Source organism: Choloepus didactylus, chromosome 6, assembly GCF_015220235.1.
Source record: "Choloepus didactylus isolate mChoDid1 chromosome 6, mChoDid1.pri, whole genome shotgun sequence".
In the NCBI taxonomy this organism is placed as follows: Eukaryota; Metazoa; Chordata; class Mammalia; order Pilosa; family Megalonychidae; genus Choloepus; species Choloepus didactylus.
In genome coordinates, this window is record NC_051312.1 from 127,450,677 (window position 1) to 127,468,688 (window position 18,012).

At 38.0% G+C, this 18,012-nt stretch overlaps 1 pseudogene; it reads right to left on the reverse strand.

The window, feature by feature from the left end:
- Positions 1–15,267: 15,267 nt before the first annotated feature.
- Positions 15,268–16,323, reverse strand: LOC119538194 (annotated as a pseudogene).
- Positions 16,324–18,012: the final 1,689 nt, after the last annotated feature.

An 18,012-nucleotide genomic window follows, 5' to 3' on the forward strand; every position in this document is an offset into this window, starting at 1 on the left:
AACAAATGCCTCAGTGTATGACCTATTCAGATATTTCTGCCCTAGGATATTGGTACATTGCCTTGACACTCAACCTGCTTCTCAAACCACAATGACAATATTTTTTAAATCCTATATTTGACAGGACATACAGTGTTACATGGCTCTTTGAGTCCATGGACTATACTCACTACTTCATGCCCCACTGACATATCAATAAGTAAGCAGAATTCCATCTGTAAAACTCACTGTGACTCAGACTAAATTTAGATGCCTACATGATAGCATCTTGACCCAAGCTTACTGTGTGCTGTTTTCTGTGCAAACTTGACAACAGTATTTTTTTAATACTGTTGTTATTTAAAGCACTTTTATGAAAAATATTATCATCTCAGCCTTTTAACTATTAAAAATAAAAGATCATAAATTCTATGCCTCACCAATATGGACTAACTACAATGTGTAAACTCAGAATTGAATCTTAGAACATAGCCTAACATGGACACAATAATTGTAATAGTCCCTAGATTGTAAGCTCTTACAGCAGTTAACTCTATCCCTGAATTGTAAGGCCTATCTCTAAACTTTGAGATGCTGATCCTCTAGCGTATGTTGTCACAAACTTTGGGACTGGCGGTTTGATGTGCTGAGCCCTCGAGCATGGGACTTGCCCTTATGAAGCTCATTACCACAAAGGAGAGTCTAAACTTGTATGTAATGGTGCCTAAGAGTCTCCCCCTGAGTACCTCTTTGTTGCTCAGATGTGGCCCTCTCTCTCTCTAACTGAGCCATCTCGACAGGTGAACTCGCTGCCCTCCCCCCTACGTGGGACCCAACTCCCAGGGGTGTAAATCTCCCTGGCAATGCAGAGTATGACTCCCGGAGATGAATGTGGACCCGGCATCGTGGGACTGAGAGTATCTTCTTGACCAAAAGGGGGATGCAAAATGAGACGAAATAGTTTCAGTGGCTGAGAGATTCCAAATGGAGTCGAGAGGTCACTCTGGTGGACATTCTTATGCACTATATAGATAACACCTCTTAGGCTTTAATGTATTGGAATAGCTAGAAGTAAATACCTGAAACTACCAAACTCCAACCCAGCAGTCTGGACTCCTGAAGACAATTATATAATAATGTAGATTACAAGGGGTGACAGTGTGATTGTGAAGTCCTTGTGGATCACACCCCCTTTATCTAGTGTATGGATGAGTGGAGGAATGGGGATAAAGACTAAAGGACAAATGGGGTGGGATGGGGGGATGATTTGGGTGTTTTTTTTCACTTTTATTTTTTATTCTTGTCCTGGTTCTTTCTGATGTAAGGAAAATGTTCAGAGATAGATTGTGGTGATGAACGCATAACTATGTTATCATACTGTGGACAGTGGATTGTATATCATGGATGATTGTATGGTGTGTGAATGTATTTCAATAAAACTGAATTTAATAAAAAACAAACAAACAAAAAAACAAAACAAAAACAAAAACAAAAAGATCATAAATTTTAAGTCCATGATCTTAAAAAGGCCATCCTTCATTAAAGGCCAATCCATTCTTAGGTTATAAACAACAGGGTATCTTTTTTTTATTTTTTGTATAAATCTTTATAACTTTCAAAGTACACACACACACACACACACACACACACACACACACACACACACACACATGGTGGGGGGGGGGGGTTGATCCATTCAGCAATCCTGCAAAGTAGGTAGCATACATATTTTTAGTCACATTTTATAATTAAGGAAAGAGTAAGCAATTTGCCCAAAGTCATGATGATATCTGTAGTAGATCTGAGAATTAGGATCTCCTGACTCTATGTAAATGTTCCATATACATCTCTCTATAATCTAATCTCCATTAGTTACTGAGTCAAAGATTCATTTTATGGTTTTTGATGTTGATGATGTTTTGAAATACTTAGGTTCAAAACTGTTGGCCATCCAGACCACAGAATTCTGTTATACCCCAACTCCCACAAATCACAGAGAATGGTTAGTTCTCTGTCCTCACTTGGACACATCTGATCACTTTCTCCTCCTCGCTTGGTTTTTCTTCACTTGGTTTCCAGGTCACCTGCCTCCTCTGGTTTTCCTCCTGCCTCTCTGGTTGTTCTTTCTCAGTCTCCTTTGCTGATCTGTCCTCCTTTTCTTGACCTCTGCATGTTGGAGGGCCAGGGTTCAGTCCTGGTTCTTTTCTCTTCTCTGTCTATATTCACTTCCTTGGGGGTCTCATCCAGTCTCATAGTTTTCAATCCCATCTGTATGTCAATGACTCCCAAATTATACCTCTAGCCCTAACTCAACTCCCAAACTCATCTCATATATCCAACTGTTTACTGGGCATCTCCACTTGGATGTCTCATAATTATCTCAAACTCAACATGTCCAAAACCAAATTTCTGATCTTTTTTTCAAAACTACTCCATCCAAAAGCTTACCATATCTCAATTGATGGTCATTCCATTCTTCATGTTTCTTAGACCAAAGTCTTCCTTGAACCCTCTCTCTCTGTTGCAGATACCCACAACCAATCCATCAGGAAATCCTGTTGCTCTACCTTCAGATTATATCCAGAATCTGACTGCTTCTCATCACCAACACTACCACCAACTTGGTGCAAGCCATGACCATCTCTTGCCTGAATTACTGTAATCCTTGCTAATTGGTCTCCCTGAGTTCACCTTGCCTCTCTTCAGTCTATTCTCAGCACTAAAGTCAGAGTGAGATACTTTTAAAATGAAAATCAGACCTTTTCAAAATCCTGCTGTAGCTTCCCATTTCACTCAGAGTAAAAGCCAAAGAAGCTCAAGTCTCTACATGTCTTCCTCACCCCCTCACCCACTACCCTATCCCTCATTCACTCAACTCCAACCACACTTTCCTCCTTGCTGTTCTTCAGACACACCAGGTACACTCCCCTCTTAAGGATTCCCACTGCCTAGAACACTCCTTCCTCAAAGGCAGTGGTTCTCAACCAAGAGCAGCTTTGTCCCCTGCAGTACATTTTTGATCATTACACCTGGGGGTTGCTGCTGTCAACTAGTAGGTAAAGGCTAGGGAGGCTGTAAAACATCATACAATGGAGAGGACCGTCCTGCCACAATGAAGATTTATCCATCCCAAATGTCAATAGTGCTGAGGTTAAGAAACCCTGGACTAATGATGCTGAGGTTAAAAAACTAGTTAGAGCATTCCTAATTCCCCTACCTCCTGCAAAGTTCTGCTCAAATGTCACCTTCTCAATGAGACCCACTCTGAACATTTGTCTTAATTTTTGGCCCTCTTTAACCCCCTACTCATCAGATTTCCCTTACCCAGGTCTACTTTTCTTTTTCCTCTATCACTTTCTAACATACTATATAATTTACTCATTTATTATGCTTCTTGTTTATTACCTCTCTTCTCCTGCTAGAATGGAAACTCCATGAGGGCAGGGATGTTTGTCTGTTTTGTTTCCTGATGTATCCCAGATGCTGGGCTCATTGTAGGCCCTTGGAATATTGACTGCTTTAATGAACAAATTGATTTATACATATGACCTTAATGCTATATTCTGAAATATCCCAAAACTATCAGAGCTAACTTATAAGGCAGATGATAGCAGACATTTATTTCATTCTTGCCACATGCTAGATTTTATGCTAAGAGTTTTACATACATTATTTTGTTTAATCTTATCCATACTCCTATAATGTAGGTGCTACTTTTATTCCTATTTTATAAATGAGGAAGCAGAGAACTTAGAAGGGTTAAAAAACAACTTGCTCAAGACTTACAGATCATTGTGGAGCTGGAATGTTAGTCCTCTACCAACAACCAACCATGAAGAGGTCTCATTTTATTTTAAAAGCAAAATTGCATGCTATACTCTCAGGTCCACATTCCAATTAAGAAAATCCAAAAGCACTTAAAGGAAATGGGAACAAGGGTTTTATCTGTGTACTCCATGCTTTCTACAGTATATTAAGAAGAATAAAGACCTTCTCCTCTTCACCAATATGGAACATTTCCTGAAAAGCATACTTACCGCAGAGCAACAAAACCTAAGAAAACCAGGAGATCAATTTGGAGGTGAAGATAAGGTAAGAAGCCTGAACAAGATGAATAGCAAGGTCATTTGCTATTCACCTTGAAATTTATCGTGCATTTTGGGCCATATTTGTACTTGATTATATCAGAACAAAGGATTAGGAATTAATGGCCATATGAATAAATTATATCATCAGTAACTGCATTTAAGGGCTTCCCCAGTAACAAATGGTAGATCTTAGATCTCCGAGTTAGAAAGAACCCAATAGATCATAGAGTTTATCCTTGTACCTTCCAGGCAGGTAAAGTATGAATCCTAGAGAGCAGAAACTAAGCTAAGACTTGGCCCAGTTCACCCAGCTGGGAAGAAGACAAGAAGTAACTAGAATTTGGGTCTCCTGCCTTCAAGCTATATATTACAAGGTTGCCTACGGCTGTTTTCTAAAAAGGTTTTTGGTTTAGGGGCCTTTGTTAGTATTTAGTCACAAGCATTTAAAATGTTGGCATGGCTTAAAAAAAAAACTCAACCAACAATATGTGTTTGGTTCCAAACTACAAACATGAATATTTTGTAAGATCGATGGGCAATTTTAGCAGAGAGCACCCACATGCCATCACTTTAGTCATGCAAAGTGGAAAGGTGCCACATGGAGATCCCAATCAGAAATCAGCAAACCAAAGGATTAACACAGCCCTGACCCCAGCCCTGGCCTCCAATGTCTAGGGCAATAACTATTCTTTTAAAGCATTATTAAAATACAACACAGCTTTTAAAAGTGCACAAATCATAACTGTCGGCTCAATGAATTTTCCAAGATGAACACTCCCATATAACCAGCATCCAGAACAAGGAATAGATTGTCACCAGCTTCCCAGAAGCCCCTCATGCCTCCTTCCAGTCACCAATCCCCTGAGAGTAACCACTATCCTGACTTTGAAAATTATAATTTTCACTTATTCATGAACTAGATATAAATAGAATTGTAAAATATAAATGACTTTATTTACAGCCTCTTGTGCTCAACTTTGTGTTGCGATTCATCCATATGGTTGCACATAGTTGTAGTTTTTGATTCTCTTTGCTGTAAAGTATTCCATAGTGTGAATATATCATAATTTATTTATTCTAGTTGATGGGTTTGTGAGTATTTTCCGGTTTGGGGTTATCACAGATAGTCTTGCCATGAATATTCTCATGCATCTTTCAGTGATTATATGTGACTACACATTTCTGTTGGGCATATTCTTGGAACTGGAAACCCTGTATCTTAGGGTATGAACATGTTCAGTCTTAGTAGATACTGCCAAACAGAATTCCAAGACAATTGTATAAATATATACGGCTACCAGCAGTGGGGAAGAATTCTGGTTGCTCCCTATCTCCATCACCACTTAGTATTGTCCATCTTTTTAATTTTAGCCATTCTTCTGGGTGTGTGCTATCTCATCATATTTTAATTTGCACTTCCCTGATGACCAAAGAGCATATTTCATATACTTATACACCATTTTACTGTCCTCCCTTGTGAGCTACCTATTCTGGCCTTTTGCCCGTGTTCCATTGGATTTCCTGTTTCATTTTCTTATTGATATATAGAAATTCTTTATTCTGCAATCACTTTTCCTCATTCTGTGTATTATCTTTTCACTCTCAAGTGAAATGGCATCTTTTTATAAAAATAATTATTTATTAATGCTTATCCTTTTCTGTTTTATTTTTAGCTCTAGAAAGAGAATGGTGACCTTATTTTAGTCTGCTTGCTAAAAAGAAGTTGAAACATCAATACAACATCTGATGATTCTAAGAATAAGAATTATTTAAAGATATCTAAATTTCATGTATGAATCACAGATATGTTGTGTAATTTGGGGTATATATACAAGCAGTAATGTCTGACAGAAGATGAAGAACATGATTAAGAACAGAAAGAGATCGTGAGACTCCCTGTCTTAAGATAATCATTATTTTTAAAATATTTACTAAAACTGTTCTAGAAATGTAAAAGGTATAAATTGTATATATTTTCATTTATCAGACAAACATAATTGTTGAGTCACACAGGTAAATGAACATATTTCCACAATATTTGGAGAGTGATCTAAGATGAGAATATTTAAGATGTAGGTTATATGGGAGCTACAGAATTCCTTTTGGAGGCCCTAGTTGGAACACCATAAAGAGAGAAGCAGTCATCCTTCAGGACAGTTGAAACTGAAGTTACAGGTGTATTTGAGTGCTACTCAGGAGGGGCACACCATCTCGGGATTCAACGTAAGCAAAGCAAAACAGAAAAAAATTCCAAATACAAACGCCAAATCAAAAGCAACAGAAGCTCAGATTACAAATCCAATGCCAGCAATTCAAGCTGATTCTTACAAGGATAATTCTCTGTATTGTGTTCCAAGATGTGTAGTAGAAGGATTTTTTGATATAACAATTGTTATTCAGTCTCTCAAGCAATGCAAGAAAGGCAGGCTAGTAATGAATTAAAGCTTTAATTTAAACAAACATTGTTTGGGTGGATAATGAATAATTAGTGAATTCAGTGTCCATCTGGTGTTCAAAATTTTTAGCCCTGCAGGTCTTTTGTCATTATTAAGAGATGCCAATACATGGCTGAGGACTATAGTTCTAAATTCAAACAAAATATTGACGGTAAAATTATTTTAGAGAAAGTACATTAAAATAAAAATATTGTGAGGCAACATAAGATTTAAAATTACGTTTCAACAAATGTTTTTCAATCTTGCCATTAGGAAGATCTACTCAAAATCAACTCATTACGTCCATCTCCTCCATTCTCCTACTTGACACTGACATTCAGTTCTCATTTTTTTGCTGTTCAGGGTTGGTCACTTAGTAATCCTTATTCAGTTTAAATAGTTTGATTAACAGTCAGGCAAAGAAGGACCAAATCTGTCAGCCTTAAAACTGCTCCATTAGTTACTATTTCAATTAAAATTACCTGCTGCCAAATTTTTAACTAGGTCAAGTTTAAATGTTTGGAAATGGATAGAGGTGACAGGAGCACATTATTCTGAGTATAATTAACAATGCTGAATTGTGGGTGGACGTGGTGGAAAGGGGAAATTTAGTCATGTGTGTCACTGGAGGTTAAAACATGGCAATGTACATCACAGTGAATCTTGAGGTGGACGATGACTGATTAGGTGCACAAATATTAAAAAGTTCTTTCTTGAACTAGAACAAATGTACAGCACTATTATAAGGAGTTAATAATAGAGGAGTATATAGGAAAAAATTTACCTATTGCAAACTATGGACTACAGTTAACAGTAATACTTTAATATTCTTTCAGCAGGAACTAATGTAGCACACCAATACTAGGGGTCACTAATGGGGGGGGCAGTTAAGGGTATGGGATATTTTGGGTTTTTTAATTTCTTTTTCTGGAGTAATGAAAATGTTTTAAAATTGATCATGTTGATGAATGCATAACTATGTGATGATACTGTGAGCCACTGATTGTATACTTTGGATGTATTACATGGAGTATGAATATATCTCAATAAAATTGCATTTTAAAAAAATGGGTAGTTGCCTCTAAGAGAAGGCTATGCAGTAGCTGTTCTCCTGTCTCTTCCGTGATCTGGAAATTCTTAAAGCACACCCCCAAACCAATGCATAACAGCATTACAAGATTAAAGACTGCCAGTGCTTTAAGATGGAGGTAAATCTTGGTTTGATTTGATAAATACTGGGTATGTATCATCTAGAACTTTATTTAGCTATTCACATATATTATGAAATATATTTCCCAGAAAGCAAAGTGAAGATTATTTAAACCAAATATGCAAGACTATTTAGATTTTAGTTAGGCCAAGAGTCCAGGGCCTCAGGGAGAGGTGGGAAAGAAAAAGTAGTGTAGAAAGTAGAGATCTTTCTTGTATAGTTCCTATTCTTGGCTGAATCAGGCTCCTACCAGAATGTGCTCCTATTAATTTCCTGGCTGACTTCTTGAGCCCTCCATTCAATTTCCATTAATACACTAGCAGCTGTAGGCTTTTAATAAGCGCATGCTTCTTAATGGAAATGCCACAGAGTACAAGGCAGGGATCATGTTCGCCTTCCTGCAACATTATGTGTATTTATTGCTGAATCAAATCAATAGCAAGTTTCTTTTTAAAAGTTCTCAGATTCTAGTTATCTTTAAGGCATTAGCTTGTATGCATACATATGCATTCACTGGCCAGAAAAAAAAAGACAAGAAAACCTCAATAAATGTAGAAGCCAGATTTTACCAACTATTAACAAGAAGGACCCTTTCCCCAAAATATAGCAATTACTTTCAGATGAATTTTTTTATTTCAAAAGTGGTAAATATGATGGGATATTACTCAGCCATAAAACTGAATGAAGTTCTGATCCATGCTACAACAGGGATGAACCTTGAAAACATTTTGCTTAGTGAAATAAGCTGAACTCAAAAGGACACATATTGTATGATTCTGCTTACATGAAATATCTAGAGTATTGAAATTCACAGAGACAAAGTTGATTACAGTTTACAGAGTTGGGGGAAGGGAAATGGGGAAATTATTTAATGGGTACAGAGTTTCTGTTTCATGTAATGAAAAAGTTTGGTAATGGATGGGGTCAATGGAAGCAAAACACTGTAAGTGCAATTAATGCTACTGACACCTGAATGGTTAAAAAGGCAAGTTTTATATTTTATATGTGTTACCACAATAAAAAGAAGTGGTATATAGAATTCTGCGTTTGGGAAGATGGACTAAGCATACTTTTACCTATCCTTCCCGCTAAGTACAACTAACATCCCTGGACATTGTACAGAAAACAAAGGTAAGAAAACTCCAAAAGGTATAGAAAAGAAGGAAGACCAGCTAGGACCTCAGAACCATAAGGATGTGGTGGTGAAGTTCCTGGATTTTCATCTTTTTGCCTCATTCCAGACTTGGAACTGAAGAAGTTGGCAACCCATAAACACAAATGTGTACAGACCAAAAAAGCTCCAATAAGATCTGCTCCTTCTAGCCAGAGGCCAAGAAATGAAACAACCTAGCAAGACAGAAAACTTTTAAACAATAACTACTCTGCTCTACCCAAGCACCACAGAAAAAACTGTGGCACTGCCCCATCCACACCAGCAAAGTTCGAGCAGGAATCTAGACTCCCACCCTTGCCACAAGATGCCCCAACCTCTCACCAAGGTGGTGCCAGAGAAGGCTTGAGCACAGAGCTGAGACTTATCCCATGGGGTGATAACAAGCCCCTTCCCACCCTGTGGTGTCAGAGAATGCCCATGAGGAGCCTACACTTTCACCAACACCTGGCAGTAACAAGGCACCCCCCCAACCCACCTCCATGCTGGAGTGGCCTCAGAGGAGGCTGAGTCGAGTTAGGAATTTCACTATTACCCAGCAGTAACATGGTAAGATCCCCATACCCCCATTTCTTTCTCCCCCCACCCACTCCCCTACTCCCCCACTTCCCACAGCAGTGTTTGCAGAGACCACACGGGGAGCTGGAACTCCCACTCCCACCCAACAGTAATGAAGAATCCCACTCCTCAGTGTCAAGGGAAGCCTGGATTTTATCCTCACTGGGCAGTAACAAGGCAGTGCAATTCCTTCCCCTACAAGTGGTATCAAAAGAAGCCAGCTAAAACAAATGATTTAAGTAAGATCCTTAGTCTTATAATACCAAAATGTCCAGACTTCGATAAAAAAACACTCATACCACATCGATGTTCATAGTGGCATTGTTCACAATTGCCAAAAAATGGAAACAATCCAAACGTCCTTCAAGAGATGAGTGGATAAACAAAATGTGGTATGTATACACAATGGAATACTATACGCAACAGTAAGAAGGAACAAGGTCCTGAAAAGTTTGACAACATGGATGAACCTTGAAGACATTATGCTGAGGGAAATAAGCCAGACACAAAAGGAGAGATATTATATGTTACCACTAATGCAAACTCTGTGAAAAATGTAAAATAAGTGTCTTATAATGTAGCATATAGGGGCCTAGAGATAGTCAGAAGCTAGTGAAGGGGGAACAATAATCTAATATGTACAGATGTGATAATGAGGGTGATCTTAATGGTATGGGAATGGTCAGGTGTGACTATGGTTTGTTAACGGGATTATAAGTATCAGTGATGCATTGAAGGTGAACATGTTTGCAAATGGTTGTTTAAAGGCATGTAACCCACAGGGTAGCACCACAAACCTAAATAAGTGTTAGCATGATATAAGGTATGACACTGGTGTAGATAGTTAACAAAAGAGTGGTATGAGAAAAAACTACCCATTATGTATTAATGACTATATTAAATAGGAATATCTTACCCACTCTACACTAATACTAGAGATGAATAATTAACAGCTGATAAGAGCTCTGGGATGTATTATGTGATGATGATTGTTTAAAGTTGAGAGTGACATGGTTGCACAACTAAGTAAAGATAATGTGGGAGGCTGACCATTTATCTTGGGATAGAATATATATTGAGTGAAGTTAGGAACCCATTATTTAATAAATCAAATCCTTGACTGGAGGCTTCCTCTTGTGAAATTTAGGGTTGTAAATAGGAGGCTGAGCCCTCCTTTAATTATGCCTGAGAGGCACCTCCAGGAAACACCTTTTGTTGCTCAGATGTGGCCTTTCTCTCTCTAAGCCCAACTCAGCAAATAAATTCATCAACCACCCCCCAACCCCTCCATGAGAGACATGACTCCCAAGGGAATGAATCTCCCTGGTGATGTGGGACATGATTCCCAGGAATGACCCTGGCCCTGGCAGCAAGGGATTAAAAATGCCTACTTGACCAAAAAGGGCAAAAAGAAAGGTAACAAGCTGAGGTTACAGTGGCTGAGAGATCTCAAATCGAGTCAGAGGCTATCCTGAAGGTTTCTTTTATGCAAGCACCAGCTAAACATCAAATGGCCACAGTATGCTGTGCCCTTACCGAAAGTAGCCCCCAAACACCTAAGTCCCTACCTGAAATTCTATAAAAGATTCACTCACTAAGTCTTATCTTTCAGAAACTTAAATCTACCAGAGTGTTCCTATACCAGACAAGTCCTAAAACCCAGAAGCAACAGTCTTTTTAAGAGCAACAATCAGATACAGTCCCCTTCTCCTTACTATCGATACTCCCTTTCAATATGAACAAGTTAGGGTGCTCACTGCCTAGACACCCCTGAAGATGGAGAAAGATTAAGTGAGAGGAAGGAGTAGCAACAAACAAGATAAGATTTTAAAAAAGGTCTATGAATACAGACAGTTTATATAATTATAAATTTTTTTTGGATGCTGGGGTGTTGGAATGGCTGGAAGGATATAAATGACATGGTGGAACTGTAGCCTATAACATCTTCTGGAATTTGCTCTATAGCTGCTCATTGAATTGTGCCTTGGAGGTCTTCACCTTTCTGTATATACCTTCTATTGGATAATGGGAAAGGGACTGAGACTGTGGAATGGTAATCCATAACAATTTTTTAAATTACCTACATGGCTGCTTGTTGAGCTGTATGTTGAAAGCTGACACCTTTCTGTATGTACGTTATACTTTACAACAGTGGAAATAGCTGAAGTTGTACAACTGTGACCCATGACATTCTTTGAAATTTGCTCTCTAACTACTCGTGGAATCGTACTTTGAAAGATATCACTTTATGTATATATGTTAAAGTTCACAATAAAAAAAAAAAAACACTCACACCAAGAACATGAAGATCTCAAAATAAATGAAAAAAGACAAATGCTAATACCAAGATAATGGATATGTTAAGAAATAGATTAAGGCAGCCATTATAAAAATGTTTCAGTGCACAATTAAAACATGTTTCAAACAAATGAATAAACAAAGTCTCAAAGAAATAGAAGATATAAAGAAGAACCAAATGGAAATTTTAGAAATGAAAAATATGGTAACCTAATTAAAATTCTCCATCAACAGGCCTAACAGCAAAATGGCACAGGCAGAGGAAAGAATCAGTGAACTGGATGATAGAACAGGAATTACCTGATCTGAATAAGAGAGAGGGAAAAGACTGAAAATAATCATACAGAGCCTCAGAAACCTGGAGGACTGTAACAAAAGATCTAACGTTCATGTCATTGGAGTCCCAAAGGAGAAGACAAAGAGGGCTAAAAAAGTACTCAAAGAAACAATGGCTGAAAACTTCCCAAATTTGGCATAAACCTACAGATTCAAGAGATATAAACCTAGAGAGACATAAACCTACAGATTAAGAAGCTGAACAAACTCCAGTCAGGATAAACACAAAGAAATCCATGCCAAGACACATCATAATTAAAATTCTAAAAACTAAAGGCAAAGAAAAAAAATCTTGAAAGCAGCCAGAAATAAACAGCAACTTGTTTACAGAGGAAATACTATTAGAATGCTAGCAGTTTTCTTATCAGAAACCATAGAGCCAGGAAGAAGGGGGCCAACATGTTTAAGTGCTGGGAGAACAGAAAAGTCAACCCAGAATCCTATTATCCAGCCAAAATATCCTTCAGGAATGAATGAAAAAAAGGTTAGTATGAGAACGTGAAGTTCGTCACAGGCAGAACTACCCTAAAAGAAAGGCTAAAGGAAGTTCTCTAAACAGAAAGGAACAAAAGAAAGAAGAGAAAAACATGGTAAGCAAAAATATGGATAAACACAATAGTTTCTTTCCCCTTTTGAGTTTTCTAAATTATGTTTGATGGTTGAAGCAAAAATTATAACATTGTCTAATGTAGTTCTAAATGCTATGTGCAGGAAATATTTAATATACATATTATAAATGGAAGAGAATAATGGGACATAAAGGGTGGTAAGGTTTCTGTACTTCACTTGAACTGGTAAAATGATGACACCCATAGACTGCGACAAGATATGTGTGTATAACGAAGTATGTAGAACCACCACTAAAAAATAGAAATATATAGTGTTTTTTAAATTTAAAAGTTAAAATGGAATTCTAAAAAGTGCTCAGGTAATGTATAGGGAGGCAAGAAAAAAGAAAACAGAAACCAAAAAAAAAAAACAGAAAATGGCAAGCTTAACCACTAACATGTCCATAGTTACATTAAATGTCTAAATGTACCAGTTAAAAGAAATTGGCAGAGTGGACTAAAAAATGCAACCCAACTATAATATGTTATCTATATAAAACTCACTTCAAGTATAACAATATAAGCAGGTTGAAAATAAAAGGAAGGAAAAAAGATATACCATGCAAACCTTAATCAAAAGAAAGCAGAAATAGCTATTTTAATATCAGATAAAGTAGACATAAGAGCAAAGTAAGTTATCAGAGACAGAGAGGAACTTTATATAATGATAAAAGAGCCAATCCACTAAGACATAGCAGTCTCTTAAAAGTGCATGCCTGAAACAACAAAGCTGCAAAACAGGAGAAGCAAAAACTGATAGAACTGAAAGGAGATACAGATTCACAATTATACTTGGAGACTTCAATACCTGTCTCTCAACAATTTATAGAATTAGAAAGAACATTTATAATCAACATTTATAGAACAATCTACCCAACAATAGCAGAATATGCATTCTTTCATCTATACACAGAGCTATACCAAGATAAACTGTATCCTGGGCCATAAAACAAACTTCAATGAATTTAAAAGAACTGAAATCATACAGCATGTATTTTCTAATCACAGTGGAATCAAACTGAAAATCAAAAACAGAAAAATAACAGGTAAATATCCAGATATTTGCAAATTAATACTTCCATGAAATCTAAGGAAAAGAAGAAGTCTCAAGGGAAATAAACTTGTACTGACAATGAAAATACAACATATCAAATTTGAGGTACATAACCAAAGCAGTACTCAGAAGGAAATTTATAGCACTAAATGCGTACATTAGGAAAGAGGAAAAGTCTCAAATCAATAATCTCAGCTCCCACTTCAAGAACCTAGAAAACAGAGAGAAAAATAAAGGTAGAACAAGCAGAAGGAAGAAAATAATAAAAAATAAGAGCAGAAATAAATGAAACTGAAATCGGAGAAACAATAAAAAACAATTAGAGAAACGGCAGAGACAAATTAACAAAGAACTGATTCTTTGAAAAGATCAATAAAATTGACAAACCTCTAGCAAGAATACAATGAAAAAGAGAGAAGACATAAGTTTCAAATATCAGGAATGAAACAGGGGATATCACTATAGACCCTGAAGACATCAAAAGGATAAAAGAATATTATGAATAACTCTCCGTACATAAATTTGACAATCTAGATGAAATGAACCAATTCCTGAACCATACAAATTACTACAATTTATTCAATATGAAATAGGTAATTGAATAGCCATACAATTAAGAAAATTGAATTCATAACTCATGAAAAAGGAATTTCCAGATCCAAATGATTTCACAGGAGAATTCTACCAAACACTTAAAAAAAGAATTAACACCAATTCTATACAATCTCTTCCAGAAAGAAGAAGAGAAAGAAAGACTCCCCAATTCATTATTATTGTTTTAGGCACAAAATATTTCTTTCTACCCACCCTCCTGCTCTCTTTTAGCATATTATAAACCAAATTAATCTCTTTTGGACCCAGGGTTGTGACAGGAACCATCATGTTACAAAGCAGTGGCAGTCCTGTGTCTGCTTTTACATTTTTCTGGCCCCTCTCAACCTCTGGCTGTCACTTCTCTTGTCCCCTTAACAGTCTATTCTAACCCCTGTAAAGTGGGGACTCAAAGTACCAACCTCATTTTTATGAGGTTTAAGAGAATGCCAACACTAAACGAGATTCTTAAGAGCATTCAACTCCAACAGCTCTTCCCTGACCTTCAAGACTGCTTTTCCTCATCTGTCATGGGCTGAAGAACCAGGGAACCTATAAACCAAGCACATGAGTATAAAGTCCATAAGGCCAGGTTAACTCCTAGATGGTAAAGTGCATTGGTGTTGTGACTACTGCTGCTTACTTCCAGCCTAAGGACTAAAGTGAGCATTCCAAGACCCTTGAACTCATGGTTCCCTTATGGCGTCTCCCTTATTACCTCTATTGTGACCAGGGCTTGAGGGTTTCTCAATGCCCTTTGCCATACTTGGAACAGTATGAGGGATGCAGCAGAGGCCAAAGACTGAGTGATCAGCCCTAGGGAATCGATGGTGGGGGACAGTAACAAACCAATTTCAATGTTGGTGCCTTTTGTTCTTAGGAGGAGAGGTAGGGCCTGGGCAGGGATGCCAGCTGGAAGGCAAAGGGCAGGCCTGGCTCTCAGTAGCAGTAGAGATCAGGCTTGAAGGGGCCATCATGGAACATGCCCAGGTACTGGGCCTGCTTCTCAGTCAGCTTAGTCAGCTTCACATCCAGCTAGCCCAGATGGGCTTTGGCCACCCTCTCATCCAGCTTCTTGGGCAGGAAGTGGACCCCAATAGGGTACTTGTCCAAATGGGTCCACCACTCAATCTGTGCCAGCACCTGGTTGGTGAAGGGGTTGCTCATCACGAAGCTAGGGTGGTCCACGGCACAGCCCAGCTTGACCAGCAGGCACTCAAGTCAGCAGGATGATGTGGTGACCATTCTCCAGTCATTAGCAGTCCACCTGGGGCTTGATGTTCACTTTCTCTACAGTGTTTTCAGTGAGCCACTAACACCAATCTCCACGTCAAAGTGTCCAGCGTTACGCAGGATGGCATCATCCTTGATCTGCTCGAAGTGCTAGCTGAGGATGATGTTGATAAAGCCTGTGGTGGTGACAAAGATATTGCCTTCCTTACAGGCCTCATCCATGGTGGTTACTACATAGCTCTCCTCGGTGGCCTGCAGTGCATTGATGGGGTCGATCTCAGTGATGGTGACAGAGGCCCCAAAACCCCTGAAGGCCTGGGCACAGCCCTTGCCCTATCACCATAACTTAACACCACCACCACCTTGCCCACAATCATCACGTCTGTGGCCCACTTGATACCATCTATGAGGGAGCCCAGCAGCCAAAGAAGTTGTCAAATTTGCTCTTGGTGATGGCGTTGATGACGTTGATGGCAGGCATTTCAGGATCCCTTTGGCCATCACCTTGTAGAGGTTGCGATCCCCTTGGAGGTGCCTAGGATACCCAGCAGGAGCTGCAGGTACTTGGTGTGGATGAGGTTAATGAGGTCACCACCATCATCCAGAATCATGTTGAGGGCCCGTACTTGAAATACAGTGTCTGCTTGATGCACCACAGGTACTCTTCATCTGTTTCACCCTTCCAGGCACACACTGGAATGCCGGCCTTGGCAATGGCCCTGCAATATAGTCTCGGGTAGAGAAAATGTTACAGCTGGACCACTGAACCAACTTTGTAGGGTAGTTTTTCTGATGTGCTGGCAGCACCTCGGCATGGAGTAATGGGTACAGATGAAGGGGGCTGAGCCTCTGGGGACAGGAACAGGGCGGGTAGCACTGAGCAGGGCCCCAATTCATTTTTGATATTAGTATTACCCTCATATCAAAGTAAGACAAAAATAGTACAAAAAAGAAGAAAACTACAAACTAATATCTAATATCCCTCATGAACATAGATACAAATGTTCTTAACAAAATATTAGTAAGTAGAATTCAAATATATATATGTATTTACATTTATGTATATATGTAAAGTATTATATACTATGAACGAGTGGGGTTTATTCCAGGGATGAAAGATTGGTTCAGTCAATACTCAAAAAGTAATCAGTGCCTCTTCAACATATGGTACTGGGACAACTGGATTTCCACATGCAAAAGAATGAAGTTGGATCCCTATCTCACTCCATTTACAAAAATTTACTCAAAATGAATTAATAACTTATATATAAGAGCTAAAACAGTAAAACTCTTAGGAAAAAACAGGGAAATTTTCATGAATTTGGATTTGGCAATACTTCCTTATATGTGACACTAAAAGCACAAGCAACAACCACAACAACAAAATAGATCAAATGGACTTAATGAAAATTTAAAATTTTGGAGCAAAGGACATGATCAAAAAAAGTGAAAAAAACTACATAATGGGAGAAAATATTTGCAAAGCACATATCTGACAGGTGTTTAGTATCCAAAACATATAAAGAATACCTATAACTTAACAATACAAAGACAAACAACCCAATTTAAAATTAGGCAAAGGACTTGAATAGACATTTCTCCAAAGAAGATATATAAATGGCAACCAAGCACATGAAAGATACTCAACTGTCATAAGAGAAATGCAAATCAAAACTATGAGAAACCACATCACACCCACTAGGGATGGCTATTATTAAGAAAAAACAATAAAATGTTGGTGAAGAAGCAGAGAAATTAAGACCCCCGTACATTGCTGGTGGAAATGTAAAAAGGTACAGCTGCTGTGAAAAACTGTTTGGTGGTTCTTCAAAAAGTTAAGCATAGAATTACCTTATGACCCAGCAATTCTATTCCTAGATAAATACTGAAAAGAATTGAAAAGAGGGATTAAAGATATACTTGCATGAGAATGTTCATAGAAGCATAATTCACAATGGCCAAGAAAGATGTAAACAACCCAGCTGTCCATCAACAGATAATATGTACATACAATGGAATATTTTTCAACCATAAAAAGGCATGAAGTTCAGACACATGCTACAACATAGGGGAACCTTAAACATCATATCAAGTCAGACACAAAAAGACAAATTTCATAAAAGTCAGACTTATATGGAATACCTAGAATATACAAATTCAGAGACAGATAGTAGACAGCAGGTTACCAGAGGTCAAAGGATGAAGGGAATGGGGAGTTATTGCTTAATGGGTACAGAGTCTATTTGAGGTGCTGAAAATGTCTGGGTAATAGATGTTGGTGATGGTAGAACAATATTGTGATGTAATCAATACCACTGAATTGTACACTTGAAAGTGGTTAAAATGGGAGATTGATTTGTATATAGGTTACTAAAATTAAAAGTTTAAAAAAATAATTTTGGGGTGGTAGGAATTTTTATTTTCTTTGTGTATTTTCCTACTTAGCCTGAA